The sequence below is a fragment of the Colobus angolensis genome, unplaced genomic scaffold, assembly GCF_000951035.1.
Source record: "Colobus angolensis palliatus isolate OR3802 unplaced genomic scaffold, Cang.pa_1.0 Scaffold115, whole genome shotgun sequence".
Lineage (NCBI taxonomy): Eukaryota > Metazoa > Chordata > Mammalia > Primates > Cercopithecidae > Colobus > Colobus angolensis.
In genome coordinates this window covers 2,869,355-2,890,496 of record NW_012112586.1, presented here as the reverse complement: position 1 = coordinate 2,890,496, position 21,142 = coordinate 2,869,355, and the positions used below count along the sequence as shown (strand labels likewise).

General features: G+C 47.1%; 1 protein-coding gene across 1 annotated transcript in view; it reads right to left on the bottom strand.

The window, feature by feature from the left end:
- RIMBP2 (RIMS binding protein 2) overlaps positions 1 to 21,142 on the bottom strand; it is a 231,209-nt gene that overhangs the window by 117,150 nt on the left and 92,917 nt on the right. Inside the window, exon 2 of the mRNA XM_011961210.1 lies at positions 5,093 to 5,182. The gene's annotated coding sequence lies outside the window, so the exon portion shown is untranslated. The remainder of the gene's footprint in view (positions 1 to 5,092; positions 5,183 to 21,142) is intronic.

Sequence of the window (21,142 nt, the reverse complement as noted above, 5' to 3'; positions counted from 1 at the left end):
GATCTTCACTAAGACACACAATCAAAGAAAAAATGTCCCAGATGTTCAAGGTTAGCAGCCCGGACGATTCTTCCTTTGTCTTGATTAAATGCAAGGTGAAGAACAATTCCCTCTTATCAGATTTTTTTTAGAGAATAATAATCAGCTGCAACCCTGGGCAGGACACTCACCTTTCAGTCAAAAACTAAGCCTCACGAATCCCAAATATCTATGTGTGTCATCCTTTTAAACTTTCATAATTTTCTTACTAGAAAACAATGCGTCAAGAGGGAAATTGCTAGTAAGTTACATGGCTGACATTTCATACCAGTGTTTCCTAACTGTGCCTATACTTCTACAACCTTGGGTTTCTGGCCAGCAGGTAAGGGGATTTCCGAGGTTGTAGGAAATTCTGACCCATGCTACAGCGAGGTCAAAGGTCATGAACGTCATGACCTACCAGTGCCGGCTCCAGAATGTCAGGTGCTGACAGGGTTTGAACGATTCCCCGTGACCTGCTCACCACACACACAAACACAACACCACACTAACCACCCCGGGCATCCGATCCAGACACTGGATTGGATGTTATTCTCTAAAAAAAATCTCATAAGAGTGAACTGTTCACTTTGATCCAGACACTGGACTCATTTCTATTTCAAAATACATTCTCGTGGCAGCAACAGTGGCACCAGGTGGAAGAGAAGCTTGAAATATTTGGCCTCAGATACTCAATGTGACGAAAACCTTGAACCTCAGACCTGCTACAGGAACAGTGGCCCAGCGTGGGGAGGAGGGAGCTCAACAGGCCCCTCCTAACCCAACAGAAGAAATTTGAATCATTTTTTCTGAAATCAACAAAAGGTTGGCTTTGCAGCCTCAAAGGCATCAAAGCATATTCTTTGCACTATGTCTTGGATCCCAGCTCATCGGTTCCTCCCACAAGGCTGCCTGCCTGAGAGAATTCATCACCGCAGACAGCCCAATACCACCGTTTGCGCCTAAGAAACAATCATTTCTGCACGGGGAAAAATGCTGACAACGCAGTCTCTTTGCATTCATAATTAAGAGCTCTGAGAATTAATTTCTGTCTCTTAATCAGTGCTACCGAAAAGCAGTTTGCAATTCCAAGCAAGAATCAGATAGAGGAAATGCTGATCCCCCTGTGTCTCCAGGGACCCAGAAGAGCACTAGTGTTTCTGCAGTTTTGCGTTGACGAGACGAGCTCACCCATGAGTCCAGAGGGACAGTTGAATGCTTCCATCAGCACAAACTCACCCCCACCCCTTCAACCTCCCCAGCTACCCTAGACCACAAAGATGCTTGGCCCAAGAGACAGTCTCTGGGGACTGCCACTCCCTCAATGCCTCCCATGCAGGAAGCCAGCCCAGGCACTTGGAAGGAAATCCAAGCTCCGCAAAGCAGGTTGCAGGACAGACCCGGAGTGCCCCTGCTGCCTCTCCCAAAGCACTGCTATTCCTGTCCACCCCGGGTGAGCTGCTGGGCTCTCTCAGACACCCCTGCGAAGCAGAGGCCAAGGCGAGCTCATTTCCTGTGCCTTGCAGCCTTGTTTAAAAGGCCAAGCTGAGAAGAAAGCAGGGGGAGAAATTCAAACCTCAAGTGAACATACAAAGCGGTTTGAATCCTATGGGAGCAGGGATGTCAGGCTGCACCACCAGCCATCTAGGAAAGGAGGCTGCCGCTGTTGTGAGGGCTGAGCCCTGGGACCCCCACCTCTGCCAGCCTGGTCAATGCCTGCAGGGCTCAGCTCCAGCACCCCCGTGCCCCCACAGCTGGCATTGCCTCTCCAGGTGCAGGAGCCCAGCTCAGGGGCAGAGTGTGGACACATGCAGCTATTTTAGTTGTAGGAAGAAAGCCATCCCGGGATCCAACCTCCCTGTGCCCAGGTCCCTACCAGCCCTGCCGTCAGCCTGCACTGGAGGCCTGAAACACCCCCATCTTTTTTATATTTTTCCTCCCATTTGAAGAAAAATGCTCCTGGCCTAAGAAAGTCACTAAACCTTATGATGCATTCAGACCTCAGTGTGAGTGAGTGTATCAGAGCCTTTCCTGAAAGTGTAGGTTTGGAAAGTGGGGGCTGGTGGAAAATTGGGGAAAGCATACTAATTGGAGGGTCAGGATATATTAAAACACACCTTTTTTTTTTTTTTTTTTTTTGAGATGGAGTCTCTCTCTGTCGCCCAGGCTGGAGTGCAATGGTGCGATCTCAGCTCACTGCAAGCTCTGCCTCCCAGGTTCATGCCATTCTCCTGCCTCAGCCTCCCAAGTAGCTGGGACTAGAGGTACCCGCCACCACACCCAACTAACTTTTTGTATTTTTAGTAGAGATGGGGTTTCACCGTCTTAACCAGGATGGTCTCGATCTCCTGACCTCATGATCCGCCCACCTCAGCCTCCCAAAGTGCTGGGATTACAGGCGTGAGCCACTGTGCCCAGCCTAAAACACACCTTTTTAAGACAGATTATGGTAAAATACACATTACATCAAATTTACCATCTTAACTATTTTACGTGTAGCTACTTCAGTGGCATTAAGGACATTTGCACTGTTCCACAACTATCACCACCACCCATCTCCAGAACTCTCTATCCTCTTCCCCAACTGAAACTCCATCCTCATTAAACAGCACCTCCCTATCCCCCCTCCACCCAGCCCCTGGCACCTCCATCTACTCTTTGTCTGTATGGCTCTGATGACTCTAGGAACCTCATACAAGTGGAATCAGACAGCGTTTGCCCTTTGGGACTGGTTTATTCACGCAGCAAAATGTCCCCAAGGTTCATCCACGCAGTAGCATGTGTCAGAGTTTCCTTCCCTTTCAAGGGTCAGTAATATTCCATTGTGCACATATGCCACCTGTTGTTTATTCACTCATCCGTCAGTGGAAATGTGGGCTAGTTCCACCTTTTGGCTACTATAAATTTGTAACATGTACATATATCATTTGAGACCCTCCTTTTCTTTTTTTTTTTTTTTTTGAGACTGAGTTTCGCTCTGTTGCCCAGGCTGGAGTGCAATGGCATGATCTTGGCTCACTGCAACCTCCATCTCCCAGATTCAAGTGATTCTCCTGCCTCAGCCTCCCAAGTAGCTGGGATTACAGGCATGCACCACCACGCCTGGCTAATTTTTGTATTTTTAGTAGAGATGGGGTATTCACCATGTTAGCCAGGCTGGTCTCCAACTTCTGACCTCCGGTGATCCACCCTCCTCGGCCTCTCAAAGTGCTGGGATTACAGGTGTGAGCCACTACGCCCAGCCCCCTTTTCAATTCTTATCCCCAGGATTGGGATTGCTGGATCATATGCAATTTTATTTTTAATTTTTTGAGGGACTTCCATACTGTTTTCTATAGTGGTTGCATCATTTTACATTCCCAGCAACAATGTGCAGGATTCCAGTTTCTCCACATCCTCATCAACACTTGTAATTTCCTGAAAAGCACATCTTTAAAAAAATAGCCAAACAAAAGGGCAAGAAAATAAGTGTCAAATCAAGACACCTCTAATTTTTATATTTAATCACTAGAACTCAGTTATTCCTTGAAATATGCATTGTCAAAGCTGCAAAATTAACAGCTTAAAACCACCCATCATTCAATAGATGTTGGCTGAGCACCTACTATCCATTCTGTGAAGGTGCAGGAGAGACAGTCATGGATGTGACAGAAAGTCCTCTGCAATGACCAGCCCACATTCTCATAGGAGACGGAGAAACACGTAAGTGAAGACCCGTGATAGACTAAAATAGCAAGAAAAGATACAAAGAACAGGAAAACAGGTGTGGTCACATAGAGAAAAAAGGGATGGAGGGAGGGCCATTAGAGTGGACGTTAGAGCCACAAATGCTCACCAGGGGGGACGCATAACCTGAGGCTTGAAGGGCAAGAAGCTCCCAGCTGTTGAAGATGAGGGAGTAGAGTGTTCTAAGCAGAGACAACCATCAAACGCTGAGACAAGCTTAGGGATCCAAGGAACGAAAGTAAGTCAAAGGTGGACGGGAGGTAGCAAGATGGACAGGATGGCGGCCACAGGGAGAAGCCTCAGTTTTATTTATGGAAGGCATTGGAAGGGTTAGAGGATTGCGTGATCCAGAGGGCATCACAAGATTACTCCAGTTGCCACAGGGAAAAGACCATAGGATGACAAGGGAGCTGGACAGGCCAGTTAGGAAATGGCTTTGGCATCTGGGAAAGAGAAGATGACCACAGTGGAAGGGAGGGGAGGAGAGCTGGGGCACGTCTGGCAGTGAGGTGGCTGGTTGGTGAGCTCCATGGTTTGAATGCATCCCCCAGATTTCATGTGTGGGAAACTTAATCCTCAACAGAGCAGTACTGAGAGGTGGGGCCTTTAAGAGGTGACTGGATCACGAGGTCTCTGCCCTCATGAATGGATGGGTGTATTCATGGATTAATGGATTAATGTGTTAATTGACCAATGGGTTATCAGGGGAGTGGAACTGCTGGCTTAATAAGAAGAGGAAGGGAGCCCTGAGCTGGTATGTGAGCACATTCAGCCCCCTTGCCACAGGATGCCCTGCACCACCTTGGGACCCTGTAGAGTCCCCATCAGCAAGAAGGTCCTCACCAGATGCAGCCCCTCAACCTTAGGTTCTCAGCCTCCATAGCTTAAGAAATAGATTCCTTTTCTTTATAAAGTACCAAGTTTCAGGTATTCTGTTATAAGCAACAGAAAACAGACTCAGGCAGGGAGTTAGATTCGGATGAAGTAAGATCAGCACCCAGGAGGCCCCAGCATGGAGGCTCAGGCAATCAGGAGTGGCCATACCATTCACTGGGGAGAAAGTGGTTTGGGAGAGTGGAGACCAATGGGTTTGTTCTGCCTTGTTGTTAAAGATACAGGTGCCTAATAGACTTCCAAGCAGAGATAACCAGAAGACAGTGGATGAGACATTATTGGGTGCCTCACGTGCTGGTCACGCAAAGAAGTGAGAGAGACCTGGCTCAGCCTCTCAGGCCACCCTCACACTGGTGTTCAGTGATTCCTCCCTGCCCCTTCCCAGTCTTTCCTCCCTGGCCCAGCCCCCTCCCTCCAGGGCCCCAGATGGTCTGTGGATGGTGGTATCAGCTACCTTGTCATGCTGCCGGGCCCTTGTGGGAAGGCCTGCATGATGGGATCTCAGGCGATGCTCTCCCTGCGTGGCATCCTTCAGTTCATTTTCCTAGGACAAAAGGAAAGGACATGTGAGATGGTGCCCCAGTGTTTCGAGACTTGGTCGAGTGCGGTGGTTAGGAGCTCTGATTTGGAAATGAGACCCAAGGTTGGGCACTGATTCTGCAGTCCATAAGCTGTGTATGAGTCGGGACTCATCTCTCTCCTTTTCCAAACCATAAGTTTCCAACTCTACAAAATGCAATCAGGTTATACTTTACAATGATTAGAATACAATACAATAATGTATAGTAATCACTTAGTGTCTGTGTCCTAAGAAAGCAACAGCACTTCTTCTCACCCATTGGAGTTGTTAATAAGCTTTGACCCATCCCTTCCCCCGTGAACACTGCTCCAAACATGCAGCCACAATAAACAATAGATAGAGAAAGGTTAGAAATATTTAGCCACTCAAAAATAAGATAAAGCTTTCTAAGGACTAAATGGCTAGAACACAATGTGGTGAGTGGAACTCCTGGAACCTTCTAGATTCAGAGTCCAAAAATAGGCAGGGAGAATTAAAAGTCCAGCTTTTTCAGGATATCCAAGATTCAGTGTATTCCACATAAGACAAGAGATATGAACTAAGGTCATCACATGACCCGAGGCAATAGTTAAGCCCCCAAAGAAAGCTGAAAATAATCCATCACCTCTGCTTAGAGCCAGAGCTTTTATGAGGTGATGCACCTAGAGAGGCAAGAGGGAGATGACCCATTTTTAGGCTCAGTTTTAGGACTCGTCTTACTCTCTAATATCACCATGGCACAGGGACTCAGAGCTGCCAATGATAAAATCTAATTCAAGACTGGGAGCACCTAGGGTGCGGTAGAGTAACTACAAATAGGTAAGACAGGGAGAGTGAGCACAGAGATGGGATTAAGAATCTCCCATTCAAGATGAATCTGAAAAAGAAATTCCAGAACACATAAAGAAAACTAACCCTACTAAAGAGATCCCACAAAATTAATAATCAGGATGAATTTACTCCAGAGGAAATAAAAATAATAAAGCAACCTGAAAAGGACTTCAAAAAGTAAGTTGAGAATCCTAAAAGAAGAAACGACGTCCATTCCAAAAGGTCAAAAGAGAAGCAGAAGGGATAATCAATGACTCACAGTGGACGGTGGCTGGAACTACACCAGCTACCAGCTGTCAGGCTGAGAACTTCTCTTTTTCCCAGTTGTTCGAGTTTGCTCTCTGTTCACACCCTAAATGAATTAATACTAGTGGGACACTCACATCTTGGACTGATCTTGTTCATCTCTGTTACAATATTTCAAGTGCTACGAGTCTAGGCTCCATTCACACAATAGAAAAGCAGCAAGAAATCACGTGGTTTCAACATTTCCCAGGAGAAGAGAGGCTCCTCCTGGCTACTTTCAGCTTCCATTTTTCAGTCAACCTTCCTTTTCTCTTAGCCACAGTCATAATGAGCTCCGCTACTCTATGGCACCTATATTTTCACAGCAGTAAAACATAGTGATGGAACCCAAACGTAAAAGACAGTGGTGGTTTGTTCTGGGAAACAATGATCCCCCCACCTTAGGGAAAGTGATTGATAATGGAGCAATTCTCTTCTGTCTTCTGAGATGGTCTGGATGGCATAACACTTATTGTTGCCTTTCTCAAGTAAAGCAGATCATAATTTAGTCCCATACTTGTTGCTTGAGAGAACTGCAGACGCTTCAGCATGTCCCACATGGAGGAATCCCTGGAGGTCTTAAGGGAATGGGATGGGTGTGCTAATCAAAACACCTGGCTGCTGACCTCAGAGGCTGACATGCCCCAAGGTAAACTAAGGCAGCCATAGCTCAGAGAATTTGAGAACAAGAGACATTTGAAATAGGGGTTAAATGATGGGTTCTGAGGTCAAAATGCCTAAATACAAATTGGAGCTCTCCTTAAATGTGACCTTGGACAAGCTGCCTGGCGTCCCTGCACTCTCGGTGACTTAAGGATGTAAAAGCTATAGCCCTAGCAGATGTTGTGAGGATTTGCGGACATCAATCTCACGGAACACTAAGTACATCTTACTGCACAGGGTCAAGGCTCAAACAAGTGGCCCCTTCCCTCCTGAAGGCATTGCAATGATTGCCTGCCTCTTCCACATTCTGCCACCAAACAGCCACCTGGTTCACGCCATCTGCCTCTCTCTGCATTGCATTTAGGAAGAGTGAATTGCAGGAAAGGAGCACAGGGAAGATAAACAAGGCTGGTCTTTCACCCAATTTTCTGGTGGTTATAGAAATGTTTACATCTATTTATTTTATTTATATTCCATCTTAGTGATTCAAGGTCAGCTGCTTAACCTGATGAAATGAAATCAATCTTTTCAGGAAAACAGCTCAGGATCTAAATCTTATCCAGGAAACACCAACCCATGCAAAGGGAGAGAAACATCTCCATCTTTTTCCAGTGTAGCTTCCCAAATTGGTCCAAGCGTGAATAGGCACTTCAGATACCACTTACTATACTGGGTGCACCCTACCCTAAAAGAAGCCAGTCCAGCACTCTGGGAGGCCGTGGCGGGCGGATCACCTGCGGTCAGGAGTTCAAGACCAGCCCGGCCATGGTGAAACCCCACCTCTACTAAAAATACAAAAAAAAAAATTAGCTGGGCATGGTGGTGCACGCGTGTAATCCCAGCTACTCAGGAGGCTAAGGCAGGAGAATCACTTGAACGCGGGAGGCGGGTTCAGTGATCGGAGATCGCACCATTGTACTCCAGCTTGGGCAACAAGAGTGAAACTCTGTCTCAAAAAAACAAAAGCCAGTAACAGGGAGAGCTACGGAAAAGCAACATTGTCTTGAAACTGACGACCCCCTACCTCACACTTCAAGAATCACAAAAAACTTAGCCAAGTGCCAAAGCCCTTCCTACCATGATAGTAAAGGAAACCCATTCAGTGACAAAGACAGCCAGGTAAAGGCACAAAGAAAACAGCAAAGGTACCAGCTTGAGCCTCCTCAAACTATGAGACTTTATTTGCCAGATTATGAGCATCCCACGTTGTCCATGCTTACCCTGAAGAAGCCCAGAGGTGGGCATGGGGACACGTGGTTCCAGGAGCAGCTCCACAGGGAAGCCGGCGTTGGTCCCCACTGTCCCCTGCAGTGGCAGGCACAGATACCACCCTGACACGCATGTGTTTGCAGGCCTTGGGGAGGAATTCAGAAAACGCCTACTGCTCACCCTTCTGATCCTGTGAAGACGCTGAAAGGCAAGATGGCTTAACCTGGAAGGCCTCGTAACTGACCCTGTGTGCTACCACAGCTGTCCACCCGGGGAGGCGGACACTACCCCAATCTAATCAAGGCTTTCTGAATTAATCAGCACCACTGAAGAAATTCCGCAGGAATACCAAGCAAAATGCAGATCACTTATGTGCTGGCTGCACGCTTGAGATCAGGCCTCCAAGGTGTGGGCCTGGAACTGCAACACGACAAAACAAGAGTCTGCCAGCAGCCAGCACCGGTGGCACCAGCCGTGAGAGTCCCCAGGCGGAGGAAGGGGAGGCCTGTGGGGTGGAGTGGGGGGGATAATATAATCTGACACTGTGTCTGAGTAACAAGGTTTTCTACAGCCTAGAGGGAGGCACCAGCACCTCAGTGCCTCAGATCACACCAATGCACGCGCAGTCCCACACTACAGTGTAACTGACACCCTCGCTGGGGCCGCCATCGTGGGGCTTTGAGGCTGTTGAGTTCTGAGCACCTCTGAGTGCCAGTGGTTGAGTGTGATGACTTACGCCCCCGCCTGGTGACAGGAAGCCCATGACTTCCACGCTGCTGGGACCCTGACGGGGAGAACGCTCTGAGCTCCAGCTGTAGGAACCACCCCCGTGTCAGCTTTGTGACCTGAAATAACAATCATGAAAAGAGAAATCCCAGCTTCCAGATATCTTTTTGCTTCTTCAGAAATGCATTGGCTCTGTTTTCCGGGGAAGGACACGTAAGCATTGCAACGGGATTCGTTTCAGTCTCTAATCCTTTGAGGTTAAAGCCACACAAAAGAGGGTTTCCCAGCCAGTGGATGCCCTCATGAGACAGGGCCTACCCTGTAAGAATCAAAACACACAGTTTGTGGAATTTAATTGTCTGCAGCCACAGACAGGAAGGGTTCTTCCTTACTTCCACTTACACACCCACCAGAGCATGCTGGGGTTGGATTTGAGGACTCCTAGGGCCACGTGTCCCTGAAATCCCCCTCCCAGGGCAGCTACACAACTGCCAGTTAAGGAGATCTTTTAATCCATTAATATCCACTAACACATTAAACAGCAACAGCCTTATTTGATTTTCCAGCTGCTGTGTTGCAAAATCACGGGCAAAAAGGGAATTCTAATAAGGATGAGGCAGGAGGGAAAAGGGCCAAAGCAAGTCTTTCAAAAGCCACTGACCACAAGGAGAGGCGTGTAACACACACACACCAGGACAGGGCCAGGCATTCTAGAGGTCTGCCACAACCGGCCGGCCCAGGCCCCACTCTTAGAGGGCAGCTACAACCCTGTCCCTCCGGTGGGTGCCACATGGGGACGGGAACCGGCCCTGACAGCTGTGTGTGTCTTTAGGAGCTGGGACGCTGGGTTTCCATCTAAAACATCCCTGTTTGGACATGGTGGCGACGAATTCAAAACACATACCATAGACTCCCTCCCAAAATAAACACATCTGCAGCGGAATTCGACTTAAAGGTGGGACGCTGCATAAAAGCAGCTGGATTTGTGCAGAGTCCAAGAGCAGGTGGTGTGAGGGGAGGCGCAGGGAGCCCCAGGGGGTGTGGACCTCCTGTGTGCAAGGAGAGGAGGAGCAGATGGGTTTCCATGTAGGATGGCCCACAGTGCCTGAGGCCGCCTCCCTTTCTGCTGGGAACTGAATTGCATCTCCCCAGATTCGCACTTTGAAGCCCTAGCCCCAGGGTGACTATAGAGATGGGTCTCTTAGGAGGTAGGGAAGGTTACATGAGGTCATGAGATGCTAATCCAATAGGGTCTGGGGCTGTCTAAGAGGAGGGCGATCTTGGCCTCTCTCCCTGCCTCTCTTTTCCTCTCCCAGTCTCACTCTGCCTCTCTCTCTGCCTCCATGTTTCTCTGTCTGAGTCTCTGTTTCTCTGCCTCTCTGTCTCTATTTCTCTGTGTGTGGCGGTGTCTCTCTGCCTCCGTCTCTCTCTGTCCCCACCCACCACCTAGCCACGTGAGGACACGGTGGGAAAACAGCCGTCTGCAAATCAAGAAGTGGCTCGCACCAGGAATCGAACCGGCCAGCACCTTGGGCTCAGGCTTCCAGCCTCCAGGACTGTGAGAAAGGCGAGCGCCGTCATTTAAGCTGCCGGGTCTGTGGGATCCAGCTATGGCAGCCTGAGCTAGTGTATGGTCCCTGCTAAAGCAGCGAGACATGGACAGGAGGCTTCCCGGAGTCTCCTGAGGCAGCTCAAGGGCTCATCAAGAAAGAAACTGGGTCTTCCAAAGACATGCCGTTCCCCATCAGGAGCTCCAGTTAAATCCCCATTCCAATGGACAAGGTGGCCACTTCTCTGGGGGAGAAACTGACAAGAGAAAGGAAAAAGCGTGTTCTTTCCATAACTTGTCAATGTTATTCATTTCAATAATCCCTCCACCACCACCACCACTGAGTGTGTATGTGCCAGTACCGGGCTCAGCAGGGGCCCCGGAGTGAGTGGGTGAGAAGCAGCCCCTGCCCCCAGTCTTGTGGGTACAGCAGACGGCGCAGGGCGTTCTGAGTTGGGATGTCAGGAATGCCGGTTGCTATGGGGAGAGGCGAGAGGAATTCTCAGTATCTCCTCATACAGGTCTGGTCTCAGAGGTAGGGAAGAGGGTCTACCCAGCACACACACATAACAAAGGCATGAAAGGGCACAGCAAGGCCTCTGGCTCTCAGGATCTGGCATCCACGCTACAGGATTCAAAATCAAGAACATCCAATCTCCTGGCCGGACAGGCCCCGGCGAGACGCTTCCTCACGGCCTCTGCTCCGCTGGCCTCGAAGTAAAGAGGTTGCCTCCAGATGCTGGGTGGTGCTCCCAGCCCTGGAGATGGATGCTGCTCCTGAGCAGGGGAGGATTTGGACATGGGAAGCACCCCAGTGAGAGAGTGGACGTGGTAATTAACCCGTTGTGTCTTTCTGATCACATGAATGCAGTCAATTCTTATGTGAATGCAATGCAGCCTCCCACGAGTACAGCAGCTTCTTCTCTGCTCTTTTTTGTCCTCTACCTGTGGTGCCAGAGGCATGAACCAGGCCGGATTCCTGATGGCCTGAAGCAGAGCCCAGCCAGGCTGCAGTGAGCAGGGGACACACCTCAGGAGTGACCAACCCCATGCACAGACCCACAGTGGAGAGGACACGCCACATGCAGAGAGCTGCAGACAGCTGGGCTCTGGCTGGACAGGCACTGGGGGTAGCAGGTGTGGAGAAGCAGGAGGGGTTGGGTGGCGAGGACTTCATGAGCCCCACTGACGAATTTGTACTTTATTTAGAATGAAATGCAGAAGCTGTCAAAGGTGCTTAAGTGAAATAATAGAAAAATAATATCTGCATTAGGGAAATACTGTCCTGGACATTAAACAGATTGAAGAGGGGTCAGGCTGGAGCCAAAGAGACCAATTTGCACTCATTTAGGGGACAAGTGCCAGTGGCCAGAACTGAGATTATGGCAGCAGAAGGACGAAGGCGGGCTCAGGAGTTATTAGAGCAGGTGAAATAGCATGGCTTGGTGATTAAGAGGGCGGCACCACAGTCTGGCTGGGGGCTGCAGAGGCAGGGAGGAGGGAGAAAGTGCAGATTTAAGGGATGGGGCACGTTTGGTTGCGCTGGTGCTTGGTGAGTGTGAGACCCCACATGAGGCCCGGTGGGAATGCTTAGGGGACAGTTCCCCACATGGCCCAGAGCTCAGGAAGGAGAGCCTGACCCAGACCCAGATGTGAACTGCACTGATACCAATGCCACTGTGAGTCATGGGAGGGGAGGAGCTCTCAGCAAGATTAAGGAGCAGGAGACAGAGCTGGGAGAAGCCCAAGCATCACAAATGGGCATGAGCTGATCCTGTAGAGTACAGGGCAGAAGCAATGGGAAGCCAGCCCTGGGCTGTCCTAGAAGCTGAGTGTCCAGAGCCTTAAGAGTGGGGACCGGCAGGTCAGCTACTGCCCAGAAACCAAGCAGCATCGCGGACATCTCCGTGACCTCCAGGAGAGGTTCTGGTGATGGGATAAGCAGAGGGCAGCGTCAATGGGTGGGAGATAAAGAGGAAGAGGGAGGAGATGCTTTTTGCAGAGCGCTGGGTGAGAAGAGGTGCAGAGAGACAAGGTCATGATTTGAGCCTCCCAGGGGCATGGATGACTAAGGAAGGCGGAGAAGAGGGCCCTGGAGGCAGTGACAGAGTCAGTAACTCCTCCTTCCTCCCACAGGCAAGTGGGTTGTGGGTGGCTGCCGGGAACAGCAGCCCTCCAGGAAGCCCAGTCAAGGCTGAGAGTGGTAACATTCATGGGGGCATTGGCAGGTGCAGATGGACACAAGGGGAAGGCATGAGGGCAGCAGAGAGAAGGACGGGGCACTTGGGGACGAGATCGTGTTGGGGGAGATGACCCAAAGCGCTCGTGTTGGATGATACAGCAGCTTTGATCCCCTGGGCTGCTACGCTGGGCCAAGAACCAACATAGGCTCTTTGCTTTCCTCCTCTTCCTTTTGAAATCTCATCCAGTCCTCCTAGCACTGCCGTGTGGCAGACATTCTTGCTATCCTGCTTGTGAAGGGAAGACATTCAAGCACAAGGAGGTTAAGTAACTGAGCAAGCAGCCCCCCCAAGCACCTGGAGGGGTGGGACTCAAGCCTGGGCTGTGCAGCTCTCAGGTTTGAGACCCCTCCTCCCCGCCCCCATTCGCCTCTGACTCTCCTTAGGAAGAGCATCGCCCAGCCACTTCCCTGGGTCACGCCTTCCCGAGGCCCAGAGGAAGGTTTGGAAATGCCTCCAGTTGGCAGGGGTGGGGGGTTATGGAATGCCTGAGGCATCTTCCCTTGCACTGGAAACTGCAGATACAGTCTTGGGAGCCTACAAAAATATTTCTGGGTATTTTTATTTCCATGAAATCTAAAAGAATATATAAAGGAACAATTTTGTGCCCTATTCAGGACCAAAGATCAACATCTACATTTGGGTTTATGGGCCCTCCTGTGCTGGCCTGAAGAATCGCCGTATTGACTGCCTTGAGATGTTGAAAGACAATGAAAGCTAACTTCAATGGTGCTTCTGTGCTCGATGAAAGCCAAATGACTTCTACAGGCTCAGGCATCAAAGATCTTGCAAGAGTTTGAAAGAGATCAGTGGTAGGAATCGAGACAACTTCCAGCCAACTGTACAAAGGCATTAACTTTACTTTTAAGAGGAAAAGTGATTTAAGTTAAATATCATATGACACATTAAGTCACAGCAAGTTTGGGTTTTGAATTTTATTGGTGTCTTGAAGTTGTTTCTCTTTGATCTGCTAATTCATTTTGGCCTTATGGTTTAGAAAAGCCATAAAAATGTTATAACAAGTTTTATCTCTGGACACATGTAATTACATTATGAATTATAAATAACCATATTATGCTCAAACATAGACTATTTAGTTATAATATACAAGTCTGGTAGAATAATGTCATATAAGAATGATGTAATTATCAATTATAATAACGTATAATAAAAATAATCTAAGTCAACACTGGAGTGTGCTTGGTAATATTTTTTCTTTCTAAAAAGGCTTCATAAGTGGTTCTAGCCTAAAGGCATGGGTGGGAGAGTAAAAGGAAGGAAGGGAAGGGAAGAAAAGCCAGTGGTGGGAAGCCTGGAGAGGGAGCCTGAACTAAGGAGAGGAGAAACCACAGGGTGGAAGGGGAGTGGTTGCTGCTGTCCAGGGTCCTGATGGTCACTGAGCCCTACTCCCGCCCACCCCTTGAGGTCAAGGCCCAGGGCAGTCAGCTAAGTCATCCCAGGGTGTGGAGGGACCATTGGGGCTTAGAGGACCTGGGTTTGAAGCCTATCCTAACACTGACCAGATGTAATTTGGGGAAAACTGTTTAGCCTAAGTATTCCTGGCAATTTAAATGAGATAATTTATATAAATGTACTTTTCAAGTCGTAAAAGGCAATTTGAATGTGAAATATTATGCTAATAAAGGGACTGGCACTAAAACAATTGCTTCTGGTTCCCCAGTGTCAGGGGATGGTTCTGGGGGAGGCTGGAGAGAGCAACTCCAAAACTCTCAGTTCCCTTCTATTTTCAGAAACTTGCTTCAACCATGACTGATACATGCTATTCCTGATCTGTTTGATATTTCAGCATTGCACATATGCCAATAATGCAATTGCAGGGAAGTACATGGTGCTATTTAAAAACTGTGTTCCTAACACAGGTTAGAGACAAGCTCAAGTGGAAAAATATAACACATGAAGCAGATTCTCAGGCAACTTTATGACATTTACATTCACCTTTTAAGTAAGCCTTCTCTCAGCTTCTGCACAGCAAAAGAAACTATCATCAGAGCAAACAGACAACCTGTGGAATGGGAGGAAATATTTGCAATCTATCCATTTGACACAAGTGTGATATCCAGAATCTACAAGGAACTTAAACAAACTTACAAGATAAACAAACCCATTAAAAAGTGGACAAAGAACATGAACACAAACTTCTCAAAAGAAGACATTTATGTGGCCAAAAAACATATGCAAAAAAGCTCAACATCACCGATTAGAGAAATGCAAATTAAAACCACAATGAGATACCATCTCATACCAGTCAGAATGGCGATCATTAAAAAGTCTGTTGGCCGGGCGCAGTGGCTCAAGCCTGTAATCCCAGCACTTTGGGAGGCCGAGACGGGTGGATCACGAGGTCAGGAGATCGAGACCATCCTGGCTAACACGGTGAAACCCCGTCTCTACTAAAAAATACAAAAAACTAGCCGGGCGAGGTGGCGGCGCCTGTAGTCCCAGCTACTCAGGAGGCTGAGGCAGGAGAATGGCGTAAACCCGGGAGGCGGAGCTTGCAGTGAGCTGAGATCCGGCCACTGCACTCCAGCCTGGGCGATAGAGCAAGACTCCGTCTCAAAAAAAAAAAAAAAAAAAAAGTCTGTCAAGAAACAACAGATGCTGGCAAGGCTGTGGAGAAACACTTTGACAGTGTTGATGGGGATGTAAATTAGTTCAACCATTGTGGAAGACAGTGTGATAATTCCTTGAAGACCTAGAACCAGAAATACCATTTGACCCAGCAAACCAGAAATACCATTTCACCCAGCAATCTCATTACTGGGTATATACCCAAAAAAATATAAATCATTCTATTATAAAGATACATGCAAGCATATGTTCACTGTAGCACTATTCACACTATTCACAATAGCAAAGACATGGAATCAACCCAGATGCCCATCAATGATAGACTGGATAAAGAAAGCATGGTACATATACACCATGGAATTCTACGCAGCCATAAAAGGGAATGAGATCATGTCCTTTGCAGTTACATGGATGGAGCTGGAAGCCATTATCGGCAGTAAATTAATGCAGGAACAGAAAACCAAACACCACAAGTTCTCACTTATAAGTGGGAGCTGAATGATGAGAACACATGGATACAGGGAGGGGAACAACACACACTGGGGACTGTTGGGGGTTGAGGGTAGGGGAAGTCAGAGAATCAGGAAAAATAGCTAATGCATGCTGGGCTTAATACCTAGGTGATGAGTTGATAGGTGCAGCAAACCACCATGGCACACGTTTACCTATGTAACAAACCTGCATGTCCTGCACATGTACCCCAGAACTTAAAATAAAAATCTCTCAATAATTGTACTTCATCAGCTTACATGTATCTGCAATGCATACTCTGACTTCCCAGTGGAAAAGAAGCATGGTTAAATTTAGATTTGCTTCATATTAGTCAGTAGAATCAGAACACAGCCAGCCCCAAAGGAAACCCTTTTCTACCAAAACAATGGGGTTGAACTTAGGAGAGAACAATTATGCCACACAGCTGAGGATGTCAAAAATGGGAACCCTCATATATTTCTAGTGGAGATGTAAAATGGTGCAGCCACTGCAAAAAAAGTTTAGTGGTTCCCTAGAAAGTTCAACAGACTCACTACCTTACCCAGTAATTTGCTCCTGCATTTATGCCCAGAGCATTGGAAACAGGTGTTCAAATACTTATACACAAATGTCACGGCAGCACTATTCATAATAGCCAAAATTCAGAAACAACCCAAGTGTTTGCTGATGGATGAATGGATAAGCCAAATGTGGTCCATCCATACAGTGGAAGATCCTTCAGCCTACAGAAGGAATGACATACTGATTCATGCTACAACAGGAATGAACCTCAAAAACATCACGTTAGGTAGACAAAGCCAGACACAAACATTCACATGTTGTATGGTTCCACTTACATGAGATGTTCAAGATAGGTAAATCTACAGAGACAGAAAGCAGGTTTGTGGCTGTCAGGGTTGGAAGGAGGAAGGAAAGAGGAGGGGCTACCTAGCAGGCACAGGGTTTTCTTTGGGATAAAGAGGATGTTTTGGAACTAGATAGAGGTGATGGCCGCACCACATTGCAAATGTACTAAATGCCACTGAATTGTTCACTATAAATGGTTAATTTTGTTATGTGAATTTTACGTCAATTTGTTTTAAAGATGTCACCCAACCTCCCAGCAAGAGTCTGAAGGGCTACAAGGCATCAGTCCCCAACATTTTGGGCACCAGAGACCAGTTTCATGGAAGACAAATTTTCCACAGAATGGGGTGGGGGAAATGGTTTTGGGATGAAACGTCTATCTCAGATCATCAGGCATTAGATTCTCATAAGGAGCATGCAACCTAGATCCCTCACACATGCAGTTCACTCTCCCATGAGAATCTTACGCCGCTGCTGGTCTGATAGAAGGCAGAGCTCAAGCGATCATGCTCATTCTCCCACGGCTCACCTCCTGCTGTGCAGCCAGGTTCCTAACAGGCCACAGACCCGTGCTGGTCCATGGCCCAGGGGTTGGGGACCCACACTATAAGACAAGAGACAAACCTATGTCCCAACAATATGTTTCCCTGGGTGTCTCCTGTTGAAAGAATCTCACCTGAGTGCGTAAGTGTACGGACATCCATCCTTGGGACAGTGGAACCACTAAACACAACCAGCCACTGCATTTGGTTTTCTACCAATCAACAACAATCTGCTCCAATACTAGAGGGAAACTTAACTCGGGGAACTTACTGAGACTTGATATGTTCACTATGGCTCCTGCCCTAGGGACTTGCAAGGGTAGTTTTTTTCTATATGTGATTTTAGCATAACCTGTTGACTTTAGAACTAAACCCCTGCACAAAATGTGACTCTACCAAATGCTTGTTCAGACTACATAATGCATGGTAATTTATAAGCTATATTCCCCTAACTCCCAACAAATGATTTAAGAATGCTTGTACTAAAAATATTTATGCAATAAGGCAGTTAACAGTAACAATTTTGCAAAGAAAAAGGAAACAATATATAGAAAACCTTATACCAAGAAATCACATAAAAAGGGTTTTAACCTATCAACTGAACATTACATTCATGCCCTGAACTTGCCAGCTGCTACTGCATGAAGGAAAACCTATCAATTATAACTTCATTAACATAAACGATGTGCTTCCTAGGATTCTGCCACAAATGACAAAGCAATGAAAAATATTTGATTGCATTTTTTAAAAAAATCACTTGCTTTTTCAAGAGCTGATTTATGAGAACTGCTGCAATATGGTGCTACTGCCTAAAGAGCTTCTGTCTTCTCACCTTCTCCTTCCAACCCAGGGGTTTTTCTTCACCACACTTCAAATGCTTGAGCAAGGCCACATTCAGTCACATGAGCAACTGAAACTGGTGGTTCTTCAAGCTGGTCCACGACGCAGATTGAGGCTGTGAACTCGGACAAATTGAGCAGCTCCTCACGTGGCCTGCTCATTCAAGACGACCACACTTCTCTCCCCAAGGACCGATCACCTTGATCGATGACCGATTGAATTTGCCTTATGTACAGCGTGACTCAGAGACCTCCAAGTATTAGAAAATGTGTCCTTAGTTTAGATCCAAATCTATCTTCTGCTCATCAAGTGATATATCTATGGCCATAGAAATCAGACAAAATTCCTTTCCAGATGGATGTTTTCAGATATTTTTGTTAACTTGTTGAGGTAAAACACACATGAAATGCACAAATCATAGGTGTACAACCCCATTAACTTTTACAAAGTACACACACACCTGTATAATGACAATCCAGATGAAGAAGTAGGACATTTGCCGCCACCTCAAAACCTCTCCCCTGCCTCCTCCCAGCTGAGAGTCCCCAAAAGGTAACCACTGTTCTGATTTCTCACCCTATGAATGTGTTTTGCCTGTTTTTCTATTCTATGTAAATGTAATATAGATTTTTAATGTCTGGATTTTTTTTTTTTTTTTTTTTTGAGACTGAGTCTCGCTCTGTCGCCCGGGTGGAAGTGCAGTGGCCGGATCTCAGCTCACTGCAAGCTCCGCCTCCCGGGTTTATGCCATTCTCCTGCCTCAGGCTCCTGAGTAGCTGGGACTACAGGTGCCCGCCACCATGCCCAGCTAGACTTTTGTATTTTTTAGTAGAGATGGGGTTTCACCGTGTTAGCTAGGATGGTCTTGATCTCCTGACCACGTGATCCACCCGTCTCGGCCTCCCAAAGTGCTGGGATTACAGGCTTGAGCCACTGCGCCCGGCCAATGTCTGGATATTTATCTCAACATTTTATCTAGGACGCACACACATCTATGAAATGGCAGCCCTTCATTACTGTGTAGTATCCTCTTACACAAATATTCCAAGATTTACCTCTTTATGTTCAACTGTTATTGAACAATGGGGTGATTCCAGCTTAAGACCATTAAAAATAATGCTGCAAAGAACATTCTTGAGCATGTCTTCTTGGAGGAATATGTACATGTTTCTCATGACTACTCATCTAGGAATAGAACAGTGGTGCCTGCAGAGGTGTGAGCATACAAAGTTCACCCATGTCATAGATTCTGTCTTCTAAAAGCCAAATGGTGGTGCTTTCAGAGATTCCAGCAGGTGTCCCTTCTGTGAGAGTCCAAACCCAGACACCTCTAGGAGTTACGTCTAATGAGATGTATATGTTTAGCGCCTAGGAGTTACATCTTACGAGATGCATGTGTTTAGCTTTTGCTAAACAGCTTTTAGAAAAGTGGGGAGTGTCAAAAGGAGACATACAAATGGCCAACAGGTATATGAAAAAATGCTCATCATCACTAATTAGAGAAATGCAAACTAAAACCACAATGAGATATCGTCTCACCCCGCTCACAAGGGCTATGATGAAAAAGTCAAAAAATAACAGATACCAGCAAGGATATGGACAAAAGGGAACCCTTACATACTGATTTGGAATATAAATTAGTAAAACCTTTCTAGAAAACACTATGGATGTTTCTCAAAGAACAAAAAATAGAACTATTAACACCATTCCATCCAGCAATTCCACTACTGGGCATCCACCCAAAGGAAAACAAATCATTGTATCAAAAAGACACCTGCACTCATGTGTTCACCATAGCACTCTTCACAACAGCAAAGATAGAGAATCAACCTAAATGTCCATCAGTGGATAACTGGGTAAAGAAAATATGGTACATATACACCATGAAATACTGTCCAGCCATAAAAAGAATGAAATTATGTCTTTTACAGCAACACGGATGAAACTAGAGGCCATTATCTTAAGTGAAACAACTCAGAAAGTCAAATACTGCATGTTCTCAGTCACAAGTAGGAGCTAAACAGTGTCTCCACGTGGACATAGAAAGTGGAATGATAGGCTGGGTGAGGTGGTTCATGCCTGTAATCCCAGCACTTTGGGAGGCTGAGGCAGGCAGATCACTTGAGGTCAGGAGTTCGAGACCAGCCTGGCCAAAATGGTGAAACCCCGTCTCTACTAAAAATACAAAAATTAGCCAGGCGTGGTGGTGCGTGCCTATAATCCCAGCTACTTTGGAGGCTGAAGCAGGAGAATCGCTTGAACCCAGAAGGCAGAGGTTGCAGTGAGCAAAGATCACACCCCTGCACTGCAGCCTGGGTGACAGAGTGAAACTCCATCTTGGAAAAAAAAAAAGAGAGAGAGAGAAAGTAGAATGATAGACACTGGAACCTTAGAAGGGTGGTGGGAGGGAGTGGGGAGTGGGAGGGAGTGGGAGGGAGTGTGAGGGGAGTAGGAGGGGAATGGAAGGGGGAAGGGGGTGGATGACAAAAAATTACTTAATGGTTACGATGTATAATATTCTGGTGATGGTTGGCCGGGCGCGGTGGCTTACACCTGTAATCCCAGCACTTTGGGAGGTCAAGGCGGGCAGATCACGAGGTCAGGAGATCAAGACCATCCTGACCAACAAGGTGAAACTCCGTCTCTACTAAAAAAAAAATAAAAAATTCTGGTGATGGTTATGCTAGCAGCTCAGGCCTCACTACACAATATATCCGTGTAGCAAAACTGCACTCGTGCCCCTTAAATATATGCAAATGTAGTGAGAAGTGTGAGAGTCCCCATGGCTTCATATCTTCACCAACTTTGGCGCTGTCAATGCTTCTCTGTGGAAGCCATTCTGGTGTAGCACAGTGGTGCCTGCAGAGGTATGAACATAGCTAAGTTCACCCATGTCATAGATTCTGTCTTCGAAAAACCAAATGGTGGTGATTTCAGAGATTCTGGCAGGTGTCCCTTCCATGAGAGTCCAAACCCAGACGCCTCTAGGAGTTACGTCTAAGCAAAGCAGCCTGGCTGAAGATCATCCATAGTGGTTAGGATTGGCACAAAGAGGAGAGTGTCTACCTGTCTAGGAAAGGGTCCATCGCTCAGCTCCAGCTAGGTGTGGCCCATGAGGAACACGGGCCACCAT